At 47.2% G+C, this 27,831-nt stretch overlaps 1 pseudogene; it reads right to left on the bottom strand.

Annotated features, from left to right (window-relative positions):
- Positions 1 to 10,499: 10,499 nt before the first annotated feature.
- LOC102400414 lies at positions 10,500 to 10,957 on the bottom strand (annotated as a pseudogene).
- Positions 10,958 to 27,831: the final 16,874 nt, after the last annotated feature.

Below are 27,831 nucleotides of genomic sequence, written 5' to 3'. Positions count from 1 at the left end.
ACGGGAGCTCCGCAGGGCCTCTTTTACAAGGACACTAATCCCATTCATGAGAGCTCCGCAGGGCCTCTCTTACAAGGACACTAATCCCATTCATGAGGGCCCCACCCTTATGACCTAATCACTGCCCAAGGTCCCATCTTCTAATACCATTGCACTGGGAATTGAGGATTTGACATGAATTTTGGACGGACACAAAAATCAAGTCTCTTGGGACTTCCTTGGTGGTCCAGTGGTGAGGAATCCACTTGCCAGTGAAGGCGACATGGGCTCGATCCCTAGTCCGGGAAGATACCACATGCCACAACGCAGCAGCTAAGCCTGCATGCCACAACAATTAAGCCTGTGTTCTAGAACTTGCGAGCCACAACAAGAAGCCACCACAATGAGAAGCTGGTGTACCACGATGAAGACCCAGTGCAGCTAAAAGTAAGTAAATAAATAGACAGGTAAATAAAATACAGTCTCTAGCAGCAGCCATCTTGCAAATACTTGAATTTGGTCTCTGTGGGTTTCCTGAGATTCATGCAAAGAGGAGCCATCGCTCAGATGCCTTGGGACACTGGGGTTATGTGAGGAAGCCCCTTTTGGCTCTTGGGCACTATAGGAAGACAAAAAGAAGCAGTTTAATAAAATAACATCTGTTTCCCAAACAAATAGGTAAGTGCGGTGACCCAGGCCTGCCCCAGCTAATGAATGAGACCTAAGGCAGTTGCTATGGAGATGCATGATCTGGGTCATACAGGACCTACCCTGGGGAGTTTCTGAAGGTCCAGGAACCCAAGTGATACAAAGGGCACTCTATCTGCCAATCTTAGCTGCCTGAAGCATCCCATCTGAGGCAGGTAGCCACCTCTAGGTGTTTGGTGAATGCCACAGGGTGTGTATGTGAAATAGTCATGGAAAATGGAGCAGGAAAATCATCCTTGAGCAGAATGAGTGCCTGACTCACCACCCTGCCACTGAGCAGTTTTTCTGGGTTCAAACCTTTCTACCATGCCCTGAAAATCTTTGTACAGATCAGGTTCATTCTATATGAGTCAGGGATCAAGCAGAAGACAGGTGGGACTCTCAAACTGGTTTTTAAGTGAAAGATATTTTTTTAAGGGCTTGTTGACAGAGGCAGAGGGGAGATGAAGGGGACCATTAGGGATGGTGCAGAACCCAGAAGCTGTTACCTGCCGGAGGCCTGAAGGAGCAGGTGAGGGCAAGAGACGGGAGCCCAGTCCACCAAGGACAGCCTCCTGCACAGCGCAGAGCAGAGAGTGGACTGTGGAGCATATCGAGTTGACCAGTACACCTGGATCTCCAGGGCCCGGACACAGGCCCGGTGCCTTCCAGGGAATGTCCCACACCCGGAGATGAAAAGGAAAGACAGGTAAGATGGGACAAGGACTCTACACAAGAAGGAAAGCCAGGCATTTGTGTATCTGGGCCACGAGCTAAGCACATTCAGAGGCTGACTGTCTGCCCGGGAATACTGAAGAGGGAGTGTGAGCCCAGTTATACAGTGGGGTGTTCAGTTTTCCCAGAGGAGACGACCACGGGGTCTCCTGTTGTCAGTCTCCCTGGAGGCTCCCTGGTGTCTAATCTGAGGAAAGAGTCAGCATTAGACACGTGCCAACATGTCTTCCTTCCTTAATGCTAACACTTTCCTCGACCATGTGAAAGACAATTGTCTGGGGAGCAGTTGAGAGACCATGACAAGCATCTCTCTTGGCAGAGAAAGTGCTACAAAAAGCTAAAGAGGGAGCCTACGCCCTCACTGTTATTGTCACATGTTATTGCTGACATTTACTGAGAACATATGATGCACCAGACGCTGAGTGCTTTTCCCGCATGGACTCAGTCCAGCCTCACACAGCAACCCTAGGAAATGGGCACCATTATGGGCTGAAGATGGTGATTGCAGCCATGAAATTAAAAGATGCTTACTCCTTGGAAGGAAAGTTATGACCAACCTAGACATCATATTAAAAAGCAGAGACATTACTTTGTCAACAAAGGTCCATCTAGTCAAGGCTATGGTTTTTCCAGTGGTCATTATGGGTGTGAGAATTGGACTATAAAGAAAGCTGAGTGCCGAAGAACTGATACTTGTTAACTCTGGTGTTGGAGAAGACTCTTGAGAGTCCCTTGGACTGCAAGGAGATCCAACCAGTCCATTCTAAAGGAGATCAGCCCTGGGTGTTCATTGGAAGGACTGATACTAAAGCTGAAACTCCATTACTTTGGTCACCTGACACGAAGAGTTAACTCATTGGAAAAGACCCTGATGCTGGGAAAGATTGAGGGCAGGAGGAGAAGGGGACGACAGAGGATGAGCTGGTTGGATGGCATTACCGACTCAATGGACATGAGTTTGGGTGGACTCCGGGAGTTGGTGATGGACAGGGAGGCTTGGCATGCTGCGGTTCATGGGGTCGCAAAGAGTCAGACACGACTGAGCGACTGAACTGAACTGATGGACTGAACTGTTGTTGTTCAGTCACTCAGTCATGTCTGACTCTTTGTGACGCCATGGACTGCAAAACGCCAGGCCTCCCTGTCCTTCACTCTCTCCCAGAGTTTGCTCAAATTCATGTCCGTTGAGTCAATGATGCCATCCAACGATCTCATCCTCTGTTGCCTCCTTCTCCTTTTGCCTTCAGTCTTTCCAAGCATCAGTGTAAAGCTTTCCAATGAGTTGGCTCTTCGAACCAGGTGACCAAATTATTGGAGCTTCAGCTTCAGCATCAGTCCTTCCAATGTATATTGAGTGTTTATTTATTTTAGGATTGACTGATTTGATCTCCTTGCTCCAAGGGACTCTCAAGAGTCTTCTCCAGCACCACAACTCAAAAGCATCAATTCTTCAGCATTCAGCCTTCTTTATGGTCCAACTCTCACATCCGTACATGACTACTGGGAAAACCATAGCTTTGACTAAACAGACTTTGGTCAGCAAAATGATGTCTCTGCTTTTTAATCTACTGTCTAGGTTTGTCGTAGCTTTCCTTCCAAGGAGCAAGCGTCTTGTAATTTTTTGGCTGCAATCACCATCTGCAGTGATTTTGGAGCCTGAGAAAATAAGATCTGTCACTGAGCCATGATCTTAGTTTTTTGGATGTTGAGGACGACTTGTGTCCCCCCTCAAATTTGTATGCTGAAGCCCTAACTATGTGGCCATATTTGGAGATGGGGTCCCTACGGAAAGGATTAAGGTTAAGTGAGATCGTAGGGTGGGGCCCTGACCCAATAGGGTCAGTATCCTCACAAGAAGAGGCACCAGATAGCCTGCCCTTCCCTGCAGAGTATGTACTGAGGAACGGCCATGTGAGGACATCGCAAGAAGGTGACCGCCTCAAGCCAGGAAGAGAGCTCTCCCCAGAAACTAAATTTACTGGCACCTGGATCATGGACTTTCCGCACTCCAGAACTCTGAGCAAATAAATGTCTATTGTTTCAGCCATCCAGACTGTGGTATGTTGTTCCAGCAGCCCACGTTAAGACAAGCACTATCAACATTCCCATCTTATAGGTGAGGAAACTGTAGCATAGGGAAGCTAAGTGGTTGTCTTAGGTCACCCCGTGTGCCTTTGATCTTGTCACCTCACTGGGTCCTGTTTTTCTTACAGGAAGGGGGTCGGTGGAAATAGATCAGGGGCCATAAACTCAATTGTCAGCGTGTCAGGCAAGGAACAGAAATGGGTGACGCTGGCCGAGTGGGTACGGTGGCAGGCTGGAGAGTACTATCCTCTCTAAAGAGGAGGGAAGCCCTAGTCTGCCTCCACCAATGGTTGGCCAAGTGATTACAGTTTTTCAGGACAAGCTTGGGGGACTTCCCTGGTAGTCCAGTGGTTAAGAATCCGCCTGCCCCTGCAGGGGGCCTGGGTTCGATCCCTGATCAGGAAACTAGATCCAGCATGCTGCAACTACGACCTGGCATGCCAAAAAAAGTAAAAGAGACAACTTGGAAGTCTGGCTCTTTGGGGGAAATGCTCTGGTTTTTCAAATATCAGCAACAAATTCCATCATATAAGAGTGTGTAGGCCAATTAAAACATGGCTACGGGCCATGTCTGATATATAGTGTCCCCTCTGGAGTAGATGATTTTTTTTTTTTTAACCCTTCTCCTCCTTCCTCTCTCCTTGGCCATGGTTCTCTGCCTTTTGAGATGTTCCTGTGGCGTCTCTAAGTCCCCTGCCTTCAGGAAAATGATCACCATATCATGATCCAGAAGCGTTTCCAGGTACAGCCCGTGCAAAGAATACTGTGCAGATTCAGCTGAGCCATGCAACCTTGAACCCGTTTGCTCTTCTGAAAATTGATTCAACGACAGCCACCTCGCAGGAGTTGTGGAAGGATTAAATAAGACCAGGCAGGAGGAAGCAACTGGCAGAGGAAGAGTTAGCTGTGTGTGGAGCCCCTGCTGGGCTCAGCACTTGCTGAACATCATCAGACATCTCAATGATGGGTGTGTGAGCTCCTTACCTGCGGGGCGCGGATAGCTTGGTTGGCTGTAACATTCTTGAAAGAGAAACTATCGGCCAAGTTCACCAGAGGGTGACCTGGACAGCCCAGAGGCCTGGCTGGGAGATGGAGAAATTGTCAAGGATGAGAGAGCAGTGATTTCACCCCCTGGAAGGCAGGAATCCAACAGCATCCTCTGCCCCCAGCTGCGCCCCCCCCCAACCCCATCCCCACCCCCGGCTTGGGAGGCATAATTAGTAACCATGTTCATAATAATGCCCTGTGAGTTCTACTCCTGCTTAATAGCTACCTGTAAAAATTCCAGTGGGTCCATTTTTAGTTGGAGCTAATGAGGGTTAAAAACTCTCAGGGCTGCCCAGAATACCCTCTGGGAGGCTCTCCCAGGAAGAGGGTGTTTACTGAGCTCCTGATTAAGGAACAGTCAGTCTACTTTGTATCATCTTTCACCAAAGCCTTTATCAGCATGTGTTTTGCACTGCTGGGGTTTTGTTTTGTTTTGTTTTATTATTTTAACAAATGAGATCCGATTATGTGTATTCCAAGGGCATGACTCAAGTTAGCTGTGTGCCAGCTGGGAGGAGGACAGAGGCAGTTTTCTGGGGCCAGTTTTCCCTTTGCAGAGCCAGAGGGGAGTCATCAAGGAGGAGAAATGCAAAAGGAGGCAAGACCCACTGTCTGCCAGGTCTTTCCTGCTGGGGACAGCTCAGTGGGCAAGGGGTGCTTGGGGAGGACTTTAGCCTGGAGAAGAATAAGTGGGTCAAAGGCAGCTGAGTGGAGGAAAGAAAGCCAAAAAGGGACTGAGCGGGGAAAGCGTGTGGATCAGAGATGCTCCCGAGGCATATCGGGAGACCTCCCCAAGAAGCTGAAGAACTGGCATGTGGTCGTAAAGGGAGGCCCATATAGAGCAAGAAGGAGGACCTGGGTGAAACTGCTTTGGGACTGGATTGAAACTCTGGGTTAAAGCTGAATCCACTCTGGGCAGATCAAGGAAAGGTTTAAAGATTCTAACCTTAGGAATCACTTTCAGCCCCCAAAACCAGGAGATCAAAAACTACCTTTTCAGAAGAGATGATGGGGAGGCCTTTGGAGTAGAGAAGCACGCTCACTGGACTTGGGGCTCATCCCTTCAAGAGCTGGCTGAATAATCCTGGGCATCCCCCTTCCCTTCTCTGAGACTTGGTCTATAAAACAAAGGGATTGGATTAGACCTCTAGTTCTAAGCCTCAGCAGCACATGAAGAGCACCTAGGGAGCCACTAAAAATTCTGATATCTGGGCAACAGCCCAGACCAATCAAATCAGAATCTTTCCAAGAGCGGGTCCAGGCGTTGGTATCCTGTAAACTGGAGGACTGTACAGATCCAAGATGGAGATCACCTGGGCTATGTGGTCTCTAAAAGCCTCTGCCAGCCCTGCTGTCATATATTAGGTCTTTAAGGAGAGAAGAGACTGGATGATTGGCAGGCAGTCACCAGCGGAAGCAGGGCATGGACCAGACGGCCTCTTGAGATTCCACAGCCCATAACGTTCACAGATTTGAGGCTCCAAGTGAACAAACTCTTGCTGCCAAGCCCCCACCAGCTATATTTCTCCCCATCAATTCATCCCACAAATACTGAGCATGTACTCTAGGCCTAGCCCTGTTTCTGGGGCTGGGGATTCAACAGTGAAGGATACAACAGTTCAGCTCTTGGAAAAGACCTGAAATCACGAAGCTGAAGAGGAGGATGCAGGATGGTGTGGAGAGCAGGAGGGGAAGGGCAGTTGGGGAATCTGACATTCACACAGAGTTCTCCAGACTGTCACAGTTTCATCGAACTCCTAAGGTTACGGGGATCTGTTCCTGTTGCGTTAATCCCATCTCCCCTTACTCCCAACCTCCTCCTTCAACTGTGGGGTCATCACATTTGCATTTAGCAAGCCATCTTAGGGTTAGACAAATTCTTTTCCTCCACCCAAAATCCATATCCTCAAGTATACACCATGATGTCTTCCCAACTCAGTTTAAGCTCCCCACAGCCAAGGACTGGGCCTTGAGTCTTCAGGGAGGGTTTGGTGTAGTTTAGAGCATGTGTGCTACAGACAGGCAGCCTGGAGTCAGATCTTGCCACTGCCTCTTCCCAGAGGTGATCACTGCATGACCTTGGGTAGAGTACTTAACCGCGCGCTGGCCGCTCAACTCAGATCTGCATCTTCAAAACAGGAATTACAGTCGTACCACCTCTCACATTCTTACAAGGAATAAAATGAATTCCTGAAGGGAAAGCAGTGTGGCCCCTGAGCACACTCCACAGGTGGTAATTGTTACCGTCCTAGAGCCCGAGATGTTAAATGAGCTTGTTCTGATCAAACTAATGGAGTGACCAGCAAGGTTGTACGTTGTGGGAGCATCTACTGTCTTTCTCCCTTTCCATTTGTGTCTGATACATTGGTTGGGGAATGCTACATTCTATTGCAGGTAGATAGATTGAGTCCGAGATTTCAGCAGATTAATTCAGTGGGAGTTCATTGTTCTCTCATAAAGTCTTAATGGGTGTGGGAAAGGGGGTGCTCTGCTCCATGCAGCCATGAAGGACTGGGGCTTCCTTGGTGGCTCAGACAGTAAAGAATCTGCCTGCAATGCAGGAGACCTGGGTTAAATCCCTGGATCAGGAAGTTCCCCTGGAGAAGGAAATGGCAACTCACTCCAATATTCTTGCCTCAAGAATTCCATGGACAGGGGAGCCTGGTGGGCTACAGTCCATGGCGGGGTCTCAAAGAGTCCATGGGACGTGACTGAGCGACTAACACTTGCACTTTTGAGATGGGAGAAAATCCTAGAGCCGCTTTCTGCACTTGTTCACAGCACCTTTCACAGGCTCCTTGTGGCGCGCGACAGGGTTCTTACCAGTGGAATGTCGGTGGAAGTGATGCCATTCGCACCCTGATACAAAAAGCTCCCAACTTATATTCTCTTTCCTTGTTCTCTGTTTCTCTGTGCATTTCTCTCTGTCTCTCTCAGCCTGTGTGCCATGGGGTTGTCAAAGCCCTGGGGTGCCTTGAGCCAGAACCCAGTCACATGCCACAAGGAGCCTGGGAAAGGTGCAGTGAAGAAGGCCAGGAGGGGCCTCTTGGATTGTCTCCCGTCTCAAACCCCAGTACGGGGGGGCGTTATCCCATCTGGGGTCTCACTGGGACCAGTGCGCGTGTGCACGGCTCTGTTTCTGTCCTCTGTCACCTTCTCCTGTTACTTTCCTCCAATCTCTGTTCTCTCTTCAATGGCGTCTACTCAGTGTTGGGCTTCTGTGGTTGCAAACAGGTTGACTGTTTGGCCACTGAGTGCTTCAGGGGAGATACACTCTAGGGATGGTAACAAAGGATGTTGGGAGGGGGATGGGGTGGGAAATGCCAGCACCGGAGCCTTCCTGAAGGAAGTCTGTGCGTGGTCACCTCTCCCCACTTTTTACGAGATGAGAGTGTTTGATCCCAGGCCACTGGACTCGCAGGAGCCAGGGGGGGACTTTTAGCCCCTGACACTTTCCCCTGAACAGTGGCTGTCATGTCACCTGGAAACTTGATAGAAATACACATTCTTAGCCCCGCCTTGGACTGCTGAATCAGAAAATCAGTTCAGAGAGGTTAGTAACCTGCCAGATGCACACAGCTAGTAAGAGGCAGGACAAAAGCAGTTGAACAAGTCCTTGGGTGATTCTTCAAGTCTGAGAATCTGGGCTGTATCCATGGAGCCCCTGATGAGTTCAGTTCAGTTTAGTCTCTCAGTCATGTCCGACTCTTTGCAACCCCATGGACTGCAGCATGCCAGGCCTCCCTGTCCATCACCAACTCCAGGAGTTTACTCAAATGCATGTCCATTGAGTAGGTGATGCCATCCAACCATCTCATCCTCTGTCATCCCCTTCTCCTCCTGCCTTCAGTCTTTCCCAGCATCAGGGTCTTTTCCAGTGAGTCAGTTCTTCACATCAGGTGGCCAAAGTATTGGAGCTTGAGCTTCAGCATCAGTCCTTCCAATGAGTATTCAGGACTGATTTCCTGTAGGATTGACTGGTTTGATCTCCTTGCATTCCAAGGGATACTCAACAGTCTTCTCCAGCACCACAGTTCAAAAGTTATCAATTCTTCAGCACTCAGCTTTCTTTATGGTCCAACTCTCACATCCATATATGACTACTGGAAAAATGATAGCTTCGACTATACAGACCTTTGTCGGTAAAGTACCGTCTCTGCTTTTTATTATGCTGTCTGGGTTGGTCATAGCTTGTCTTCCAAGGAGCAAGTGTCTTTTAATTTCCTGGCTGCAGTCACCATCTGCAGTGATTTCGGAGCCCAAGGAAATAAAGTCTCTCACTGTTTCCATTGTTTCCCCATCTATTTGCCACGAAGGGATGGCACTCCAGCTGGAGGACACCAACAGGACGGTGCCTCACTCTGCCACCCAGTGACCGCAGAGTGAACAAGGGGGACAGACTCGGGACTGAGGGGGCAGTACCGCTCATATGATCCATCAGTGAGGAAACAATAATGCAAAACACTGGGGAATCCACAGGCCGCACAGGCTGTTCACCCAAGGCTGCCTCATGGGCAGTTGTAAAGATTTAGAGTCCAGCTCAGAGCCAAACCCAAAGTCTGTTTCCAGAAGGGCAAGCCCACCTGTGTTTACATTTCCTGGGGACCTCGCAGAGGGGCTGGAAGAGGCCTCAGTGTTCAGACGGTGACCCCATCAGGGGCCAGGGGCCAAAAGCTGCTGTCATATTCAGGGGGTTCCAGGAGAAGCAGAGCTGCCTCGTCCCTGGGCGAGCACACAGCTCTATCCAGACCCTCTGAGCAAGGCTGCTCACCTGGTTTGGCTCTCTCTGGGTCTCTGCCAGGAGCTTGGGGAGCCGGGAGAGAGGACAAGAGATGACCCCTCAGGGCTCAGCCCCCTGCAGCCTGTGTGACCAGCACTGCAGAGATGGGGCTGCCGCCTGAGCTTACCCAGGAGCGAATGTCCAGAGACAAAGACCTCCTGCTGTGCTCCAGGGCACTAGCTCTGATTTAGTGTTTTTTAAGGAAGGAGCTGGCAGCTGTGGGGGTCCCGGGGAGGTGGCCAGCTTGCTGGGAAGGCTGTGCCTTTGGTCCTGACATCTGGCTTGCCCTGACTGTGCGCTGGAGACACAGACTCTAAGAGAAGGGGAAGGGCACGGGAACCAGCATCGGTAGGGCGTCCTGTGCTGTGTGGGTAACCCGCCATCTTCGCCTCATTTAACCCACTGACTCTGAATTCCCAGCATGACTCGGCTCTCTCCAGGCAGTCAGCTAGTGAGATCTAAAACCAAAGCCTCTGTGTGCTCTGTCCGTCTCTCCCAGCTGCCCACTTCCCCACTGCAGAACACTTCTGGGCTGGTTATCATGCCAGGCAGTCTCAAACCCAGAAACCCATGGGATCCCACAGCAAGAGAGCATCCTTGCCTAGCTGCCCTGCCCTCAGCTCTCAGGGTCCTCTTTGATGGCTCAACAGCAGCGCTGACAACAGAGGATGCTCCAGCCAACTCAGAAACCAGGGACACGGGCCTGTGTTCCCAGGTCAGAGGGAGAGCCTCTCCATCCCAGGGCAAAGCAACATCCAGAAGGTGCCCGTCTCCACCCTCACAGGGCTCCCAGAGACGCCCCCCCTCCAAACCCCAGCAATGGGTGCAGAGCAGAGTCCAAGGTGGGGGAGTGGAACAGAAGGAAGAGCACTAGCTCAGCTCTGCCAGGGGAGGGACAGATGTGCCACATGGAGCAGCCCAGCCACCTCGAGCCCCACATGCAGGTGGCCAGCCAAGTGGACCTGAGCCGAGCCTGGGATGGTTGATGTCGTGCCCAGATGCCCCACTGTCTCCTGGGTCCATTGGGTAGGCCACAGACACCTCACGCTACAGGTCACTGGAAACCAAGGTAGCTTTTTGTTTTGTTTTTGACAGATCCTGTCTCAGATTTATTTGTTCAGATCCCAAATGAGGGCACCGGCGCTACACAGACAGCAGCCCAGGGGTCACATCGGCCCTTCTGTCCTCACACTGGCAGATGAAGGTCTCTACTCCACAGCTTTGGTGCCCGGGCACCCTTGGGAGCCAGGGCTGCAGCTGTAGGTGCCCGGGCCTTGGTTGAAGCCTTGGCCTGGGACTTTGGCCAGCAGAGCCTGAGACCCTTGATGATGCGGGCACAGCCACGTTTCCTGAGCTTGGGCTGAGCGGTGTAGGCAAGTTGGCTGAGCTTGCGGCTGCTGCCCATTGGGATCTTGGGCATGATTTCCTTGGGCTTCACGAGGGCCTTGACAGCCTCAGCCTTGGCGTTGTTGGCGTCTTCTTCAGGCCCTTCTTGTTGTGTTTCTTGGCAAAGTGCATGATCCTCAGGAACTTGGGGTCCACCGCCTTAAGAGACTCATATTCTTGTGATTGGGATTTCTTGATGCCATTTCTGGGCCATTTTCAGGACTGATTGTGCATGGTGTGGTTCTTGGACTTGTCCATGTTTGCATTGGGGACAGCAGATCCTGAAGCGCCTGGTACCAGACGAGAAAGAACCAAGGTAGCTTTTTGAGATACATTTTCTGCTGCAGACTCTCAACTACATAACCATCACTAAGATAAACACAAGAGAAGCATGTGTGGGTTTAAACTACAAACTTTATTCAACATACAGGTGTTATCAAAGAGCCTAACGTATATGAACCTCCAGCTCCCTCCAGGTATCTGACTCAGGAGCAAGTAGGAGTGGCTTGTTCAACTTTATGGCAAAAGATCCCCAGATCTCCAGGTTTGGGAATCACCAACGTGACGGATTTTCTCCTTGAGGAAGTCAGCCCTGACTAATCATTGGAAGGACTGTTGCTGAAGCTGAAGCTCCAATACTTTGGCCAACTGATGCAGACTTGACCTAATGGAAAAGATCCTGATGCTGGGAAACATCGAAGGCAAAAGGAGAAGAGGGCAGCAGAGGATTAGATGGTTAGACAGCATCACCGACTCAATGGACATGAGTTTGAGCAAGCTCTGGGAGATGGTGAAAGACAGAGGAACTTGATGTGCCACAGTCCATGGGGTTGCAAAGAGTCAGACACGACTGAGCGACTGAAGAGAACAAGAAGTGTGGCTTATGATCATTGTCATAATTAGCAGCCCAGAGTGTCCACCTCTCTATGCCTGACTTCCGTCACTGACCCAGATCCTCGCTGCAAGTCTCAGAGGATGGAGCGTACATAGCAAGGGGGCTGCCTTGAGCACACTAGTGAGAGTTTACAGGGGGCCCGATGCTCGAGAGCAGTCCAGGCAACTGTCTCATGGGTGCTGAAGGCAGGAGTGCCAGCAGCAGATTGGTGCCAGGGCTAAGAAAGCCAGCCCATGATGCCCACCAGGCTGACCGTCCGTGCCAATGCCTTAGGGATGTGCCTCCCTCTGGATCATCCCTCAGGTCAGAGTCTGAGGCTGAGGTTGTGCCTGCCTCTCCCTGCTTGGGTTTTCTGACCCTCTTCCCTGGTGGCTCAGAGGGTAAAGCGTCTGCCTACAATGCAGGAGACCGGGGTTCGATCCCTGGGATGGGAAGATCCCCTGGAGAAGGCAATGGCAACCCACTCCAGTATTCTTGCCTGGAAAACCCTATGGACTGAGAAGCCTGGTAGGCTACAGTCCATGGGGTCGCAAAGAGTCGGACACGACTGAGCGACTTCACTTTTCGCCAAGGAGGCAGCTCATATGAATCAAGGGAGCGGCCTGCCTTGCGAATCTGTCCTAGTCCCAGCTCCATTTTTTTCTAACTACGCAACTTTTGGCAAGGCTGAGCCTGAGTTTACCCCTCTGCACAATGGCTGTGATTGATGAGGCTTCAGAGTTTATTATAGGAGGCTCTTGGGGCCCTAAGAAAGGAGATGCTGAGATATTGTCAGCAAGCACATGTACACCGTTTTGCTTAGATGATAGGCTTGTTGGGGGTGGGTTGAGGAACAGGGAGCCGGCCAGGGTGATGCTGAAGTCTCACCCAGCATCTCTTGGTGCTGCCAGGGTTACAGGAATCAAAACCTGCTTCTCATATGTGGTGACCGTGATGGTCAGATGAGATCATGCAGTGAAGCCCTTTGGGAACTGTAATGCTCTCAGCAGATGGGGTATGTTATTGTCTCCTCCTCTAGAAGGACCTTAGCCTTTCAGTCGGGAGCCTGACCAGCATTGCTTGCTAATGGATCAGTGATGTTCCTGTGGACCCTTCTGCAGTGAGGCCTTCAGTGAGCTTTTTCCCAGCTGTGGACGATGCCCCAAGTGGTTCTCTGGCTCCTTCTTAAGCCAGAGGCTTGGTTGGATCCTCCAAGCCCTCTTCCCCACCCCCCGAACCTTGTTTACTGGAGGAATCTCTTCACTTAGCAGCAGCCCAAGTAGGCCTCCAAATAAGCGGTAAGAACCTGCAGAGGCAAAGATGGCCAGTTGCTTTCACAAGCAACCCACCGGGACGAACAGGTGGGTTGCTTCTGAAAAGTTCCATGGCAGCATCCTGGGTCTAAAGAATCAATTTCTGGGAGTGAGCTGGAACAACCTGTGAGGTTTCTTTTCATTTGGTTTTGTTTTTTTCGTCACAAGCATCCCTGGTTATCATTGTACAAACTGAATTTGAGTTTTGGAAAGGGTTTTTCATGGGATCTGGTCCCCTGCCCAGCTAGAGTTCCTGTAAACCCTTCAAATTCAGGAGAATCTTTCCCAATTTTAAAGTGCTCACTTGTTCCTAGGAGGCGATGAAGTGACAGGAACACACCAAATATACCAGCCACATATTCCTTTTGGGAAAGTCAGCTGAGCTAGTGCGGAAGGAAACTCGAGAATAAAAACAGCACTGGGGAGGTAGGATTTCAAATGCATTTGCTAAGGGCAGAGCTTTTGCCCAGGGCAGCTTTTGCTAAGCTCTTGTTTGGAGAAGACAGAAAACTCGGAGGAGGTCCCACAGGGGCCTGGAGATGCTCCTGCCAGATGCAGCTCCAACAGCAGCTCGGCTCAGAGCCTTCCCCAGCCCCACCCACAGAGTTCATCCTTGCTAATGTGCCTCAGCACTCGGCTCAGATCCCCTCCTCAGCACTTTCTCACTGTTTAAATTCTCCATACGTCTGTCCTCACCAGACTACCAGACCTGGCAGCAGGTCTCACTTGGCTCTGCAACCCTGGCCCGAAATTACTGTTTAATGTTTGTTGAATGAATAAACGAATAAACCCTATAATTAACCTGTGAGACAGAAACCCAGAGAAGATCTTGAATTTTAAAAGGTAATTTAAAGAAGAAGAAAAAAATGGAAGTCCTAATCATACAATTCATTGTCTTTATGAATATTACAGACAAAACATAAACAGGAAGAGGAAGGGTTGGGTGAACCCATACTTGATAGTTCTAGAAGTGAATACGTAATTCCGGGAAGTGGTTGTCTTATGTGAGTCTGACCCAGTGTGGCCATGCCGGGATCACTAGGTAACTCCTAGAACATAAAAAGTAAGTCCACAAACATCTCTTTCCCACCTTTCTTTTTTTTTTTTTTAATTTTCTAGTCACGTCGTGCTTGCCTGCAGTGGAAGTGTGGAGTCTTAACCCCTGGACCGCCAGGGAAGTCCCTTTTTCCCTCCTTTACTTGCTCAGGAGGCCTTAGCATCAAGCCCAGGAGTTTGGCCTGTTGAAAGTGCTGGATTTTGTGCCCAGACTCTGGGACAGAGTCTCTTCTCTCCTTTGCTACCTTTTCTCCAAAACAGGTAGGCGTGTTGCTTGCCATCCTCGATTTATGGTGATCAGGATGCTGCCGGAACCAGATACACATCGATGCCATCTTCACCAGGGAGAAAGCTGCTTTCCTAGAGGCTGGTTTTTCCAACCCTCCTTTCCTAGAAGCAAAGCCCGCTGCCCCCATCTCAGATCCACCTTGTTCTCTGAAGTGGTCCAAAAGCAAGGGGGAGGGAGGAAGATAAACACCTGATAGGGAAGCGCTACAGCTGACTCTCTCCAGGGCCCGCCTGGCCCACCCCGTGTCTCCCATGGGTGCTCAGGTTGTTTCTGCACAGGTGCCCGATGGCGTGTGTCCTGCACAGGCTGGAGATGGGCCAGCAGTGCCATCTGCGTGCCTCCCCTCCATGGCCACAAATGCACCTGCTGGGCTCAGAGCCATCCAGACGGTTAAGAAACCCAATCTCTACCTTGTTCCTCTTCACAGGGAAAAGACAGAAGCCTCCCCTCTGGATCATGAAAGAAACAGCCAGGTCCTATTTCCAGCGAGGCTGGAGGAAGGGTTTCTGGGGTAACCTAGGGGAGCAGGTACGGGGTTCGGGGGGAGAGGCTGAGCCTGGGGAGACCCCCCCTAAAGAGGCACTGTGCGCTCAGCCCACCCAGGGAAGCGAGGTCAGAGGCAGCTTCTATAGGGTGGGAGCTCTCAAAGTATGGGCCCCAGACCTGCTGCAGTGCTTCACCTGGGAGCTTGTGAGGGACACCAGTCCTCAGGCCCCACCTCACACCTGCAGAATCAGAACCTCTGGGGTGGGGCACAGCACGCTGGGGTTTACCAAGGGCCCTCCCCAGGAGATTCAAAGGCAGGCCCGAGTTGCTGAGCGTCTGGATCAGGCCTGCTGGGAGAGTGAGCCCTGGTGTGGGAGGCGGGGCCTGGGGCCTGGGGACTTCAGAGCATCTCCACCCATCTGCCCCAGTTCAGTTCAGTTCAGTTCAGTCGCTCAGTCATGTCTGACTCTTTGCGACCCCATGAATCGCAGCAGGCCAGGCCTCCCTGTCCATCAACAACTCCCGGAGTTTACCCAAACTCATGTCCATCGAGTAGGTGATGCCATCCAGCCATCTCATCCTCTGTCATCCCCTTCTCCTCCTGCCTTCAGTCTTTCCCAGCATCAGGGTCTTTTCCAATGAGTCAACTCTTTGCATGAGGTGGCCAAAGTATTGGAGTTTCAGCTTCAGCATCAGTCTTTCCAATGAACACCCAGGACTGGTCTCCTTTAGGATGGACTGGTTGGATCTCCTTGCAGTCCAAGGGACTCTCAAGAGTCTTCTCCAACACCACAGTTCAAAAGCATCAATTCTTCGGTGCTCAGCTTTCTTCATAGTCCCAACTCTCACGTCCATACATGACCACTAGAAAAACCATAACCTTGACTAGATGGACCTTTGTTCACAAAGTAATGTCTCTGATTTTGAATATGCTGTCTAGGTTGGTCATAACTTTCCTTCCAAGGAGTAAGCGTCTTTTAATTTTGTGGCTGCAGTCACCATCTGCAGTGATTTTCGAGCCCCCAAAAATAAAGTCTGACACTGTTTCCACTGTTTCCCCATCTATTTCCCATGAAGTGATGGGACCAGATGCCATGATCTTCGTTTTCTGAATGTTGAGCTTTAAGCCAACTTTTTCACTCTCCTCTTTCACCTTCATCAAGAGGCTTTTGAGTTCCTCTTCACTCTCTGCCATAAGGGTGGTGTCATCTGCATATCTGAGGTTATAGATATTTCTCCCAGTAATCTTGATTCCAGCTTGTGCTTCTTCCAGCCCAGCATTTCTCATGATGTATTCTGCATATAATTTAAATAAGCAGGGTGACAACGTACAGCCTTGACGTACTCCTTTTCCTATTTGGAACCAGTCTGTTGTTCCATGTCCAGTTCTAACTGTTGCTTCCTGACCTGCATATAGGTTTCTCAAGAGGCAGGTCAGGTAGTCTGGTATTCCCATCTCTTTCAGAATTTTCCACAGTTTATTGTGATCCACACAGTCAAAGGCTTTGTCATAGTCAATAAAGCAGAAATAGATGTTTTTCTGGAACTCTCTTGCTTTTTCCACGATCCAGCAGATGTTGGAAATTTGATCTCCTGTTCCTTTGCCTTTTCTAAAACCAGATTGCACATCTGGAAGTTCATGGTTCACGTATTGCTGAAGCCTGGCTTGGAGAATTTTGGGCATTACTTTACTAGTATGTGAGATGAGTGCAATTGTGCAGTAGTTTGAGCATTCTTTGGCATTGCCTTTCTTTGGGATTGGAATGAAGACTGACCTTTTCCAGTCCTGTGGCCACTGCTGAGTTTTCCAAATTTGCTGGCATATTGAGTGCAGCACTTTCACAGAGTCATCTTTCAGGATTTGAAATAGCTCCACTGGAATTCCATCACCTCCACTAGCTTTGTTTGTAGTGATGCCTTCTAATGCCCAGTTGATTTCACATTCCAGGATGTCTGGCTCTAGGTGAGTGATTACACTATCGTGATTATCTGGGTCATGAAGATCTTTTTTGTACAGTTCTTCTGTGTATTCTTGCCACCTCTTCTTAGTATCTTCTGCTTCTGTTAGGTCCATACCATTTCTGTCCTTTATCGAGCCCATCTTTGCATGAAATGTTCCCTTGGTATCTCTACTTTTCTTGAAGAGATCTCTAGTCTTTCCCATTCTGTTGTTTTCCTGTATTTCTTTGCATTGATTGGTGAGGAAGGCTTTCTTATCTCTCCTTGCTATTCTTTGGAACTCTGCATTCAGATGCTTATATCTTTCCTTTTCTCCTTTGCTTTTCGCTTCTCTTCTTTTCACAGCTATTTGTAAGGCCTCCTCAGACAGCCATTTTGCTTTTTTGCATTTCTTTTGCATGGGGATGGTCTTGATCCCTGTCTTCTGTACAATGTCACGAACCTCCATCCATAGTTCATGAGGCACTCTATCAGATCTAGCCCCTTGAATCTATTTCTCACTTCCACTGTATAATCATAAGCAATTTGATTTAGGTCATACCTGAATGGTCTAGTGGTTTTCCCTACTTTCTTCAATTTAAGTCTGAATTTGGCAATAAGGAGTTCATGATCTGAGCCACAGTCAGCTCCTGGTCTTGTTTTTGCTGACTGTATAGAGCTTCTCCATCTTTGGCTGCAAAGAATATAATCAACCTGATTTCGGTGTTGACCATCTGGTGATGTCCATGTGTAGAGTCTTCTCTTGTGTTGTTGGAAGAGGGTGTTTGCTATGACCAGTGCGTTCTCTTGGCAAAACTCTATTAGCCTTTGCCCTGCTTCATTCTGTACTCCAAGGCCAAATTTGCCTGTTACTCCCGGTGTTTCTTGACTTCCTACTTTTGCATTCCAGTCCCCTATAATGAAAAGGACATCTTTTTTGGGTGTTAGTTCTAAAAGGTCATCTGCCCCAGGATATTGTACAAAGAGGATCTTTTTCTAGGTGTGCCGGCAGGTGGGTTTGGGAGCCTACCTGCGAAACACGTGACCGGGAGAAACACTGAGGAAAGTCCCCTGTTGAAGGAGGCTCATCTTCCAGGTGCAGACAAGCGTTTATCCCAACTTGGAGAGTATGTTTCCACAAGTCCTCTGGTAACCCGGTTTAAAGACTAACACTGTGTGCAAATCCTTTTGCCCAACATAAAAAAATAGTTTTGTGTTGCACAGGCTACTACTTCTTGATATTTGGTCAGCAGGAGTGGAGAAGGGTGAGAGTCCACTACCGAGCTGTGAGGGGTCAGTGAGAGGAAGCCTGCTATTGGGACACCGGCCTGAGTCTGGAACAGCGTGGTCCGAGGGACCCCGAGGGGCATGGGAGCAGCCTCCAGGGAAGAATCACTGAGCTGGGCTCCATTTTACAGAAGTTGTCCAGGGAGGTTAAGAGGAGTCAGGACATTCACCACCCATCCCATTATTTGTCTTGGAAGCATCACTAGACAGGTGAGAGATTGCTGTTGCCGTGTTAGGTGCTGCCCAGAGCTGGGAGTGTGTTCATGCGCGCGCGTGTGTGTATGTGTTTTTGGGTTAAGTAGCTCTTGCTGGCTTGGATATGGCTGAAATACACCAGCACATCCTATGCCCCATCCCACAAACACACACCGTCATCCCCAGTGAAATTTTGGCAGTGAGTCTGAAACAGTACAGCCTAGACAGCATATTAAAAAGCAAAGATATTACTTTGCCAACAAAGGTCCATCTAGTCAAAGCTATGGTTTTTCCAGTAGTCATGCATGTATGGATGTGAGAGTTGAACTATAAAGAAAGCTGAGCACCAAAGAATTGATGCTTTTGAACTGTGCTGTTGGAGGAGACTCCTGAGAGTCCCTTGGACTGCAAAGAGATCCAACCAGTCCATCCTAAAGGAAATCAGTCCTGAAAATTCATTAGAAGGACTGATGCTGAAACTGAAACTCCAATACTTCGGCCACCTGATGCAAAAAACTGACTCATTTGAAAAGACCCTGATGCTGGGAAAGATTGAGGGCAGGAAAAGAAGGGGACGACAGAAGATGAGCTGGTTGGATGGCATCACCGACTCAACGGACATGAGTTTGAGTAAACTCTGGGAGTTGGTGATGGACAGGGAGGCCTGGCGTGCTACAGTCCATGGGGTCAGAGAGAGTCGGGTACTGAGCGACTGAGAGGAACTGAACTTAAGCAGTTTATGAGATGACCAGCAGAGGGCGTGCTCTCCCCAGTTTGGGGCAGAACGGGCCCTCCCTGCCCTGTGCCGGGTGCGAGTCTGACAGCCAGGCTCTCAACCTTAAGGAAAAGATAGACCTACTCGGAGGTAAAAGAGACACGAAGCCTAAAGCAAAGTGACTTCAGGGACACAGGGAGCAAAGCCTCGCCCAGTCTGTCTTCTCAGACAACAGAGACTGTTTGAGGCTTATCCATTTAAAATGCAAATATAACCCAGGATTACACTTCAGGGCTTCCCGTCTCATTGAGGTAGAGGGAGTTGAGAGGGTTTTGACAAACCAGAAGGTGAGGGTGAGGGAGTGCTGGGCTGGGCGCAGAGGCACTGGGGCATAAAACGATGAAATCGGGGCCTCAAAGGCAAGTATCACAATCCTCCTCCATTCCAAAGAAGGGAAAGCCCTTGTGTGCTCCCCACGGTAAGAGCTGAGAGTACCACAGAGGGGTGCCGCCTCCTCTGGGGTCTGTTGCCAATTGCACATGGACGGTCTAGATCAAGTGCTGTGGACCCTGGTGATTTTTCCTGTCTTTGAGCATTTTGAGGGCAGGACACTGCTTTATATTTCCAGTTCCTGGTGTAAACTCTGACACAATTGTAAATGCTCTGTAAATGCTAAGTGAACAAATGAATGGCCATGAGTAAGGAATCATTAGGTAAATTATAGTGTATCAGCCTTATTGGAATATTACACAATGATTTAAAATAATGGTTATTTGAAAGTTGCTAAGACAGTAGATCTTACAAGGTCTCATCACAAGGAAAAAAAAATGTAACTATGTGAGGTGATATATGTTAACTAAACTTACTGTGGTAATCATTTAACAATATAGAAATCAAATCATTATGTTGTTCACCTTAAATATAATGTTATATGTCAATTAAATCTCAATAAAACTGGAAAAAAAATAAAATGGTTACAAAGGCCATGTAGTGATATGGGAAGTGCTTATGATATTATGTTGAGTATGCAAATTGCTTTACGTCTGTGGGCAATTACTCGTGCATGTGAATGGAAAGGGAACAAGGAGAAATGAAGAGCTGTGGATGGGCAGTGGACTTGTCAGCAGCTTCCTTCCTCGTTTGTGGTTTAATCTCCTTTGTTGTGGGTTGTGCAATACGCATAAAAACCATATTTTTTTCCCTGCCCACAAGAACATCTCAGTTTCGTTCTTTGGTGCCAAAGTGCGATGACCCCTATCGCCTTTGCTCAGATCTATATCTCTCTGGAATTCTTGAGTTTCATGTGCTGGTCACAATGTCCAGGACTGCACCCACTTGCACACAGAAATATTAATATCTAAATCCTTTGGATATCAATAATTTTACTGGCAGCTGCTATGAATAACATGAAATTCAAACACTTAAACCTCAGTTCCCCCAGTCAACTGCTTCTCAAGTGTTATCTATATTTATACTGTCCCTATTTGTCCCTATTTATACTGTCAATGAGAATAATAATGGGTCTAATTTGCTCAGAAGCGACCGTCTACATAAATTTAATCCTCACCACAAGCCTCCAAGCAAGGAACTAATGTCCCATCTTGTAAAGGAAGAAACAGAAATTCAGAGGGTTTCTATTACTGCCGCAAGACTATGGGCAGTTGGGTTTCATCATGCCTAAGACTTTAGGCTCCCAAAGGCTGCTCGTGTTTTAACCCAACATACCATGATGGGTGCTTTCAAAGGGCTCACAGTACTGCAGAGGCAATAAAATAATGCACATCAGTAATATAGTCTAGACATCCCTAGTAGTCCAGTGGTTAAGAATCTACCTGCCAATGCAGGGAACACAGGTTTGATCCCTGTCTGGGGAGATCCCACAGGCCTCAGAGCAACTAACTCTGTGTGCTACAACTACTCAAGCCCAGGAACCTGGAGCCTGTGTTCTGGAACAACAGAAGTCACTTCAATGAGAAGCCTGCGCACTGCAACGAAGAGTAGCCCCTCCTCTACGCAACCAGAAAAAGCTAGTGCAGCAACCAAGACCCATCACAGCCAAAAATAAATAAAATTTTAAAAATATAGTCTAACTATACAAAAAAAGCATCATGCATTAATAGTAGCAAGCACTGCATAGGTTTGGAGGTGATGAATCTATGCCCAGGCGTAGTGTGCTCAGGGACTCCTCTAATACTGAGCTGCTGATTGTGTAACGGGGAAGCTTTGTCCATCCAAAATCCCACCCCAGCTGACGATCTGGAATTCACCTCTCTTGGTTTGGGGTCAAAATATGTTTGAAGGGTCAGATATGTTTGGTGATGGACAGGGAAGCCTGGCATGCTGCAGCCCATGGGGTCGCAAAGAGTCAGACACAACTGAGCGACTGAACTAATGTTTTGAAGGAGTGGGCTTTTGACTGAAAGAGAGATCATTGTCACTCATGTCAGTTTTACTCTTATGAAGCTTTATGAAAATGTACTCTATCCATTAATCTCAGGGGGTTGGGGCCATTTCAGCCCCTGGAGGAAGCAGATGTTTTCCCAAGGAAGAGATGTCTGCTTAAGCAGCATGTGTCAAACAAAACCTAGAGGCTGCAACTGGAAATCAAGTGTCTCCCGGCTTTGGACAGTTCTCTTTCCAGTGACCATTTCATCGTGGGCTTAAAACAGTATCAATGAAGGGAAAAGTGCAAATGAATACATGGGACAGGACTAGACAGAAGCCCGACCTGTCATTTGTCTCAATGGGGTGTAAAGTTCATAGACTTTACCTTATGAGTCATTTCCCCCCCTCTACTGAACCCATTCCCTTAATTTCTCAAGGCTTTAGGGCCTCCAGGCCCATGTCCTCCTCCTTCTGATTCAAACCTGCTCACAGGGCATCCATAGTTCTCAGTACAGATGTAAGACGAGGTCAGTGCACCTTGAACCTTCTCTCTCTTTAGGGACCCAAAGGTATTTTATCTCCTGTGAGAAGTCATGAGACTATCCATGCTCAGGACGGTGTCAAGGCCGCTTGGAGTTACTTCAGGGCGATGCTCACCTACAAGAATGAATGACTGGTTCCACCTGTAGAGTGGGTGGGGACAGGCATCTTGGTCCCAGAAGCTGAGGTTAGGCAGGCAGGTTATAGAAGAGCTGATTTCAGAAATGTGCCCCTTACCTGTGTACCTTTGCCTGCAGTGGAAAATGAGAATGGTACTTTTTTCTGAATGGAAGTCTTTCATTTTACTGAAAATCTAAATGTAATTTTGGTGTTTCTCAATAGGATCTAAGAAAGGGCTTAACAATTTCCCCGGTAGTTAAGAATCTGCCAGGCAACGCAGGAGACACGGGTTTGATCCCTGGTCGGGGAACTAGGATCCCATGTGCTGTGGGGAAACTAAGCCCGCGTGTCACAACTAGAGAGGCTGGGTTTGCAGCGAAAGGCCCAGCGTGTCCAAACTAAGGCTCGATGAAGCCAAATACATCACCAAGCAAAGGGCCCCACTTACTACAGGTCAACTGATAAAAATACCCAGTTCTGCCTTTCTTTCTCACGGGTTTTTCTGTCTCCAATGAGTCTCCTTTCTTCTCTGCCTGCTCATTAGATCCTTGACCCCCTCTTACTTTCTGCCCTTCTTTTTAAAAAAAAAAAAATTGGGAAGTATAATCGCTTTGGGCTTCCCTGGTCACTCAGTGGTAAAGAATCCAGCTGCCAATGCAGGAGATGTGGGTTCCATCCCTGGGTCAGGAAGATCCCCTGAAGAAGGAAATGGCAACCCACTCCAGTATTCTTGCCTGGAGAATCCCATAGACAGAGGAGCCTGGTGGGCTACAGTCCGTGGGGTCGCAAATGAGTTGGATACGACTTAGCAATTAAACAACAAATAATAACTGCTTTACAATGTTTCGTTAGTTTCTGCTGTAAAACAAAGTGAATCAGCAATATGTGTACATATATCCCCTCCCGCTGGGACCTCCTCCCCTTCCCCCCATCCCATCCTTCCAGGTCATCAAGGCGCCAAAATGAGCTCCCGGTGTGACACAGCAGCTTCCCACTATGTGTTTTACACACAGTAGGGTATATATGTCAATTCCAACCTCCCAGCTCATCCCATCCTCCCCCCATATCCACTTTTTTTCTCACATTGTCAATCGTTGATTGAAAGACACTCTTCTCTAGAACAGTGATTCTCACAGTGTGATTGATGGAAAGAAACTCGGGAGTCCCTAAGACCTTTACAGGGAATCCATGTCAAAACTCTTATAATAAATAATACAAAGAAGTTATTTACATTTTTTTACTGGGTGACATTTGCAAATGTGGTGATATATATACAACTGCTGGCATCTTAGCCCCAAAAGGGCTGTGACATCAACCCATACTACTGGTGGCCACTGGATTTCTCACTACCGTGCATTTGCAATTTTTAAAAAAGTCAGTTTTACCTAAGAATGTCCTCAGTGAAGGAACAACAGCTATTGTATCCCAGTCCTCGGGTATGTGACTTTTTAATATTTTGTGATGACACGGGAAGTATGCATAACACATTCTGCCACACACCAAAGTATGAGGGCTGTTTAGAGGAAAAGCCTACGTACAATTATTTGAGTCACAAGCTGAACTACAGCCTGATTATCATAGACCATCATTTTCACTTGAAATAATGACTGACATAAATTACGGTTACCCAGACTTGGGCATTTGGCACGAATTTTCTCAAGAAACCACGAAGTGAGTCACTTCAAGAAACAACTGGCAGAATTTTTTACCCGGTGATGAGAACCAAGCTTTCAAAATAAAATTAGCATTTTGGAAATCCTGCATCTGCCAAAACAAGATTTAGAATACATATATGGGCTTGACTGCTTCCCAATACTTGAAAGGCTTTCCAATGAGATCAGAGGTGACTTGTCTGGCATCATATGATGAAATATATTAATATTTGGAAAAGCTGCATACTTCAGTGAAATCCTATTTTCCAAATGCATAATATTATGAAATATTTTTATAAAACAAGAGAGAGCATTAGGTTTTAATGTAACAAAGTAGGAACTCTGGTTTCAGATTTCACAGCAACTAACCTGAAACTCCAGTACTTTGGCTACCTCATGCAAAGAGTTGACTCATTGGAAAAGACTCTGATGCTGCGAGGGATTGGGGGCAGGAGAAGGGGACGACAGAGGATGAGATGGCTGGATGGCATCACTGACTCGATGGACATGAGTGTGAGTGAACTCCGGGATTTGGTGATGGACAGGGAGGCCTGGCGTGCTGCGATTCATGGGGTCGCAAAGAGTCGGACACGACTGAGCGACTGAACTGAACTAAACTGAACCTTTAAGACCGGAGAAGGCAATGGCACCCCACTCTAGTACTCTTGCCTGGAAAATCCCGTGGACGGAGGAGCCTGGTGGGCTGCTGTCCATGGGGTAGCGAAGAGTCGGACACGACTGAGCAACTTCACTTTCACTTTTCACTTTCATGCATTGGAGAAGGAAATGGCAACCCACTCCAGTGTTCTTGCCTGGAGAATCCCAGGGACAGGTGAGACTGGTGGGCTGCCGTCTATGGGGTCACACAGAGTTGGACAGGACTGAAGTGACTTAGCAGCAGCAGCAGCAACCTTTAAGACACTACCAATTCAGATTTTGGAATAGTATTAAGGAGTATCCACAATTATCTGAAAAGACTAGTAAAATGCTAGGAATATCCACAATTATCTGAAAAGGCTAATAAAATGCTAGAAATAGCCACAATTATCTGAAAAGACTAGTGAAATACTTTTCCCTTTCCAAGTCCATATATGTGCGAGGCTTTTCTTCAAACTTGTCAAAAAAGGGAATCTTTACAGTTTGAATGAAGAATCTAAGAATCCAGCTATCTTCTGTAACACTAGACATTAGTTTTGTACTCTTTAAACATTAAAGAGTCACTTGTCTCACTACCTTTGTTTTGTTTTAGAAAGGTTATTTTCATAATAATGAAATTTATGTCAAGATACAGTTATTTTTAAATGAATAGCTTTGGTTTTGTTTCTAATATGATTCATATTGACATATAACTCATAAAACAGAAGTTCTTTGGGATCCTCAAGGATTTTTACGTGTGTAAGAATTCTGAGATCAAAACCTTAGGGAGGGACTTCCCTGGTAGTCCAGTGGCTAAGCTGCTACACTCCCAATGCAGGGGACTCAGGTTCGAGCCCTGGTCCGGGAACTAGATCCCACATGCCGCATCTAAGACCCATCATAGCCAAACAATAAAAAAAAACTCTGGGAGTCTCTGCTGTAGACTAATCTTTTATCTGGCTTCTAGTCTTCATTACAATTTCCTTAACAGATAGCAACCTATTTATTAGAACATAAGACTAGTTTTGGGAGGATTTGGAGTGGGCAGCCCTGTGCCTGGTCTAATTTCAATAGAACAGGCTCTGCTGCCCTGCTCCCCAATTATCTTCTCTGTTGACCCTCTACAGGACCTCAGATTTCCCTCACTGGTATTCTTTTGATGTAAGTCACCTGAATGCCTCTCTTCAAATCTAAATACATGTAAGTAGCAATTGCTGCTAGTTACCAGTCATTATTGCATTAAAATAATACCCAACTTTTTGAGTGTTGACTGTATCAACCTTAATTCTAAATGCTTTTCATGTATTATCTCATTTAATGTTATGAAGCATGAACATGTATTTTCAGTGAAGAAACTTGTAAATTGTTTTTATTTCTAGGTTATAAGGTCTCACACAGGCACATCCTAGCAGGATAAAAAAGGCAGAGAACAGTCTGGAGCTTAGATGGAGTGTCCACGATGGCTCATGGCGGGGCTGACAGACTGGCCAGTGAGAGGCAGACACCAAAGCAAGTTGCAGGGAGACTGAGCCCTGGCTCCTCTGTGGCTCGGCTCTGACCCTGACCCTGACCCTGGTGAGATTTGTTACCTGGTAATCCACAAACCACTTCTCTCTTGGCCCATTCTGAAATCTTATAACCCTTTTTCTATTCCCCAAGTGTACTGAAGTATCGAATTAAAAAAAAAAAAGCCATACAAAATTAACATTAAAAAAATAAATTTATCTGAGGTCTGAAATACTGAAGAACAAGCATATAGCTAAATAGTACAAAGAGCAGAAATTAGAACATAAAAAATGACTTAAGACAGACAGGCATTCTCTGGCAATACTCTATTAGTTTACACATATTTTTAAAACACATTTTTAAAGATATTTCTCCAACATTCACAAAAGGCAAAAGCTATATTTGCAACATTTCAAAATACTTTTGAAAGCATCCAGTTTCTTTCTCAAATCACTCAATTTAAATGTACACAAGTGAGTTACCCAACTCGTTTTCAAAAACACAACATAGAATTATATGATATTCTTGTCTGACATATTACAAATTTAACGAAAAATACAAAAACTTATCAATTCATTTTGTGTCCTGCCACGTAATATTTCATTCTTTTTCTAATCAACTAGGACAATACACACGACATATATGTATATACGCTTTTCAGGAATAAAATATTCCAACTTTTATCTGTAATTTCTTCAAAACCTCAGGAACTTGACAAGGACATGATTATTTGAAACAATATTGACAGTTTAAAAACAAAAACAATCATTTAAAGGAGGGACCTTAAAATATATTTTTGGCCATAAAATCTGTGATGTGATTATCTAAGGAAGTTAATGATACAGTATCATCTGCCTGAGCTATCACCAACTGAACAAAAAGGCTGAAAACAGACATTAAATTCCCTGTATCTACAAGGTAACAACCACAGTTGTTTATTCAATTGTCCAGGGAATTTTCCTCCAGCTAGATTTAAGTTCCTGTGCTACAGTGATGTGGTCTATCCCCTGATGAGTGCACTTAAGATTCAAAAAATGATCTTTGAGATCAGATTTTACATTCATTACATACAGATGAGGAAAATGCTGCCTGGAGATTTACAGGGAAGCTAGAAACAGATCCACCAGGACACAGACTTGAAGTTCCTGATTCCCAGCTAAGTTCTTCTGGTAACACGCTCTCCAGGGTAAGATTCCACATAATTTCCTGTCGTTTGGTTATGGAGATTGCTATAAAATTAGTATTAAGCAATGCACAGAGCGTGCCCAAATCAGAATTGCTAATTCACTTCAAGAGTATTCAAGGGAATACCTGATTGGCTATTGTGTTTATGTGGACATAATATAAATATCACGGCTGTTTCAATGTCATTACTCTAAAGATGTTCCCTATCAGCTTGGAGAGCCAGGACGTGAACAACATTGAGATTCTCACTGTAAACAAAACGCAGTGGTAGGCACTGTGGAAACGCATTTGGTCCTGTTTTCCTTACCTTGAGCACAGAAAACAGCAGGCTGTTCCAGCAGGTCGGAGCCTGTGCACGTTCGTGGTGAAGAAAGGAGTCCACGTGCCCAGCGCACTGAGGGAGCACAGACGTGGGCACAGGACTCCTCGGAGGAGAATGGTCTGAAGAAACCATGTTGCAGAATCAGAACAGACAGCATTTCAAGGGGTCCCCCCTAATTGGGAACACCCAGTCTCCCTGAAGTTATTAGAGATTTCCTTATCTCAGGAATCGTCAAGGCCAAAGTATAAGGTGTGATACAAGACACCATGAAAAAGCCCAGGAAACACAGGGTGAAATGTTCTTAGCAGAAAGCTATATACTGAAGGGTGAAAAAAAAGTAAAAAAGGCAATGGATACAAAACTACTCAATTTCAAGTTGGAGTGAAAAAATATAGTAAATATAGTGTTAGCTTTCTTACAATGACTGGGAAGGCAGCACAGAGACCAACTCAGGGCGACGAGTCTGTGTCTGGGCTTCTTAATGGGAATACAAGCCTAAGACCAAAGGTATGAGTTCTGTCTACACACTGAAGAGTTTTTATGGCCACAGACAGTACCTGTTACAAAGCAGTTTCTAATGAGAATGGTAAGAAATGGGAAAAATCATAGAGGTCATCTGAAAGTCTCATCCCA

The sequence above is a fragment of the Bubalus bubalis genome, chromosome 5 (genome assembly GCF_019923935.1).
Source record: "Bubalus bubalis isolate 160015118507 breed Murrah chromosome 5, NDDB_SH_1, whole genome shotgun sequence".
NCBI lineage: Eukaryota > Metazoa > Chordata > Mammalia > Artiodactyla > Bovidae > Bubalus > Bubalus bubalis.
This window is presented reverse-complemented; position numbering and strand designations above follow the sequence as displayed.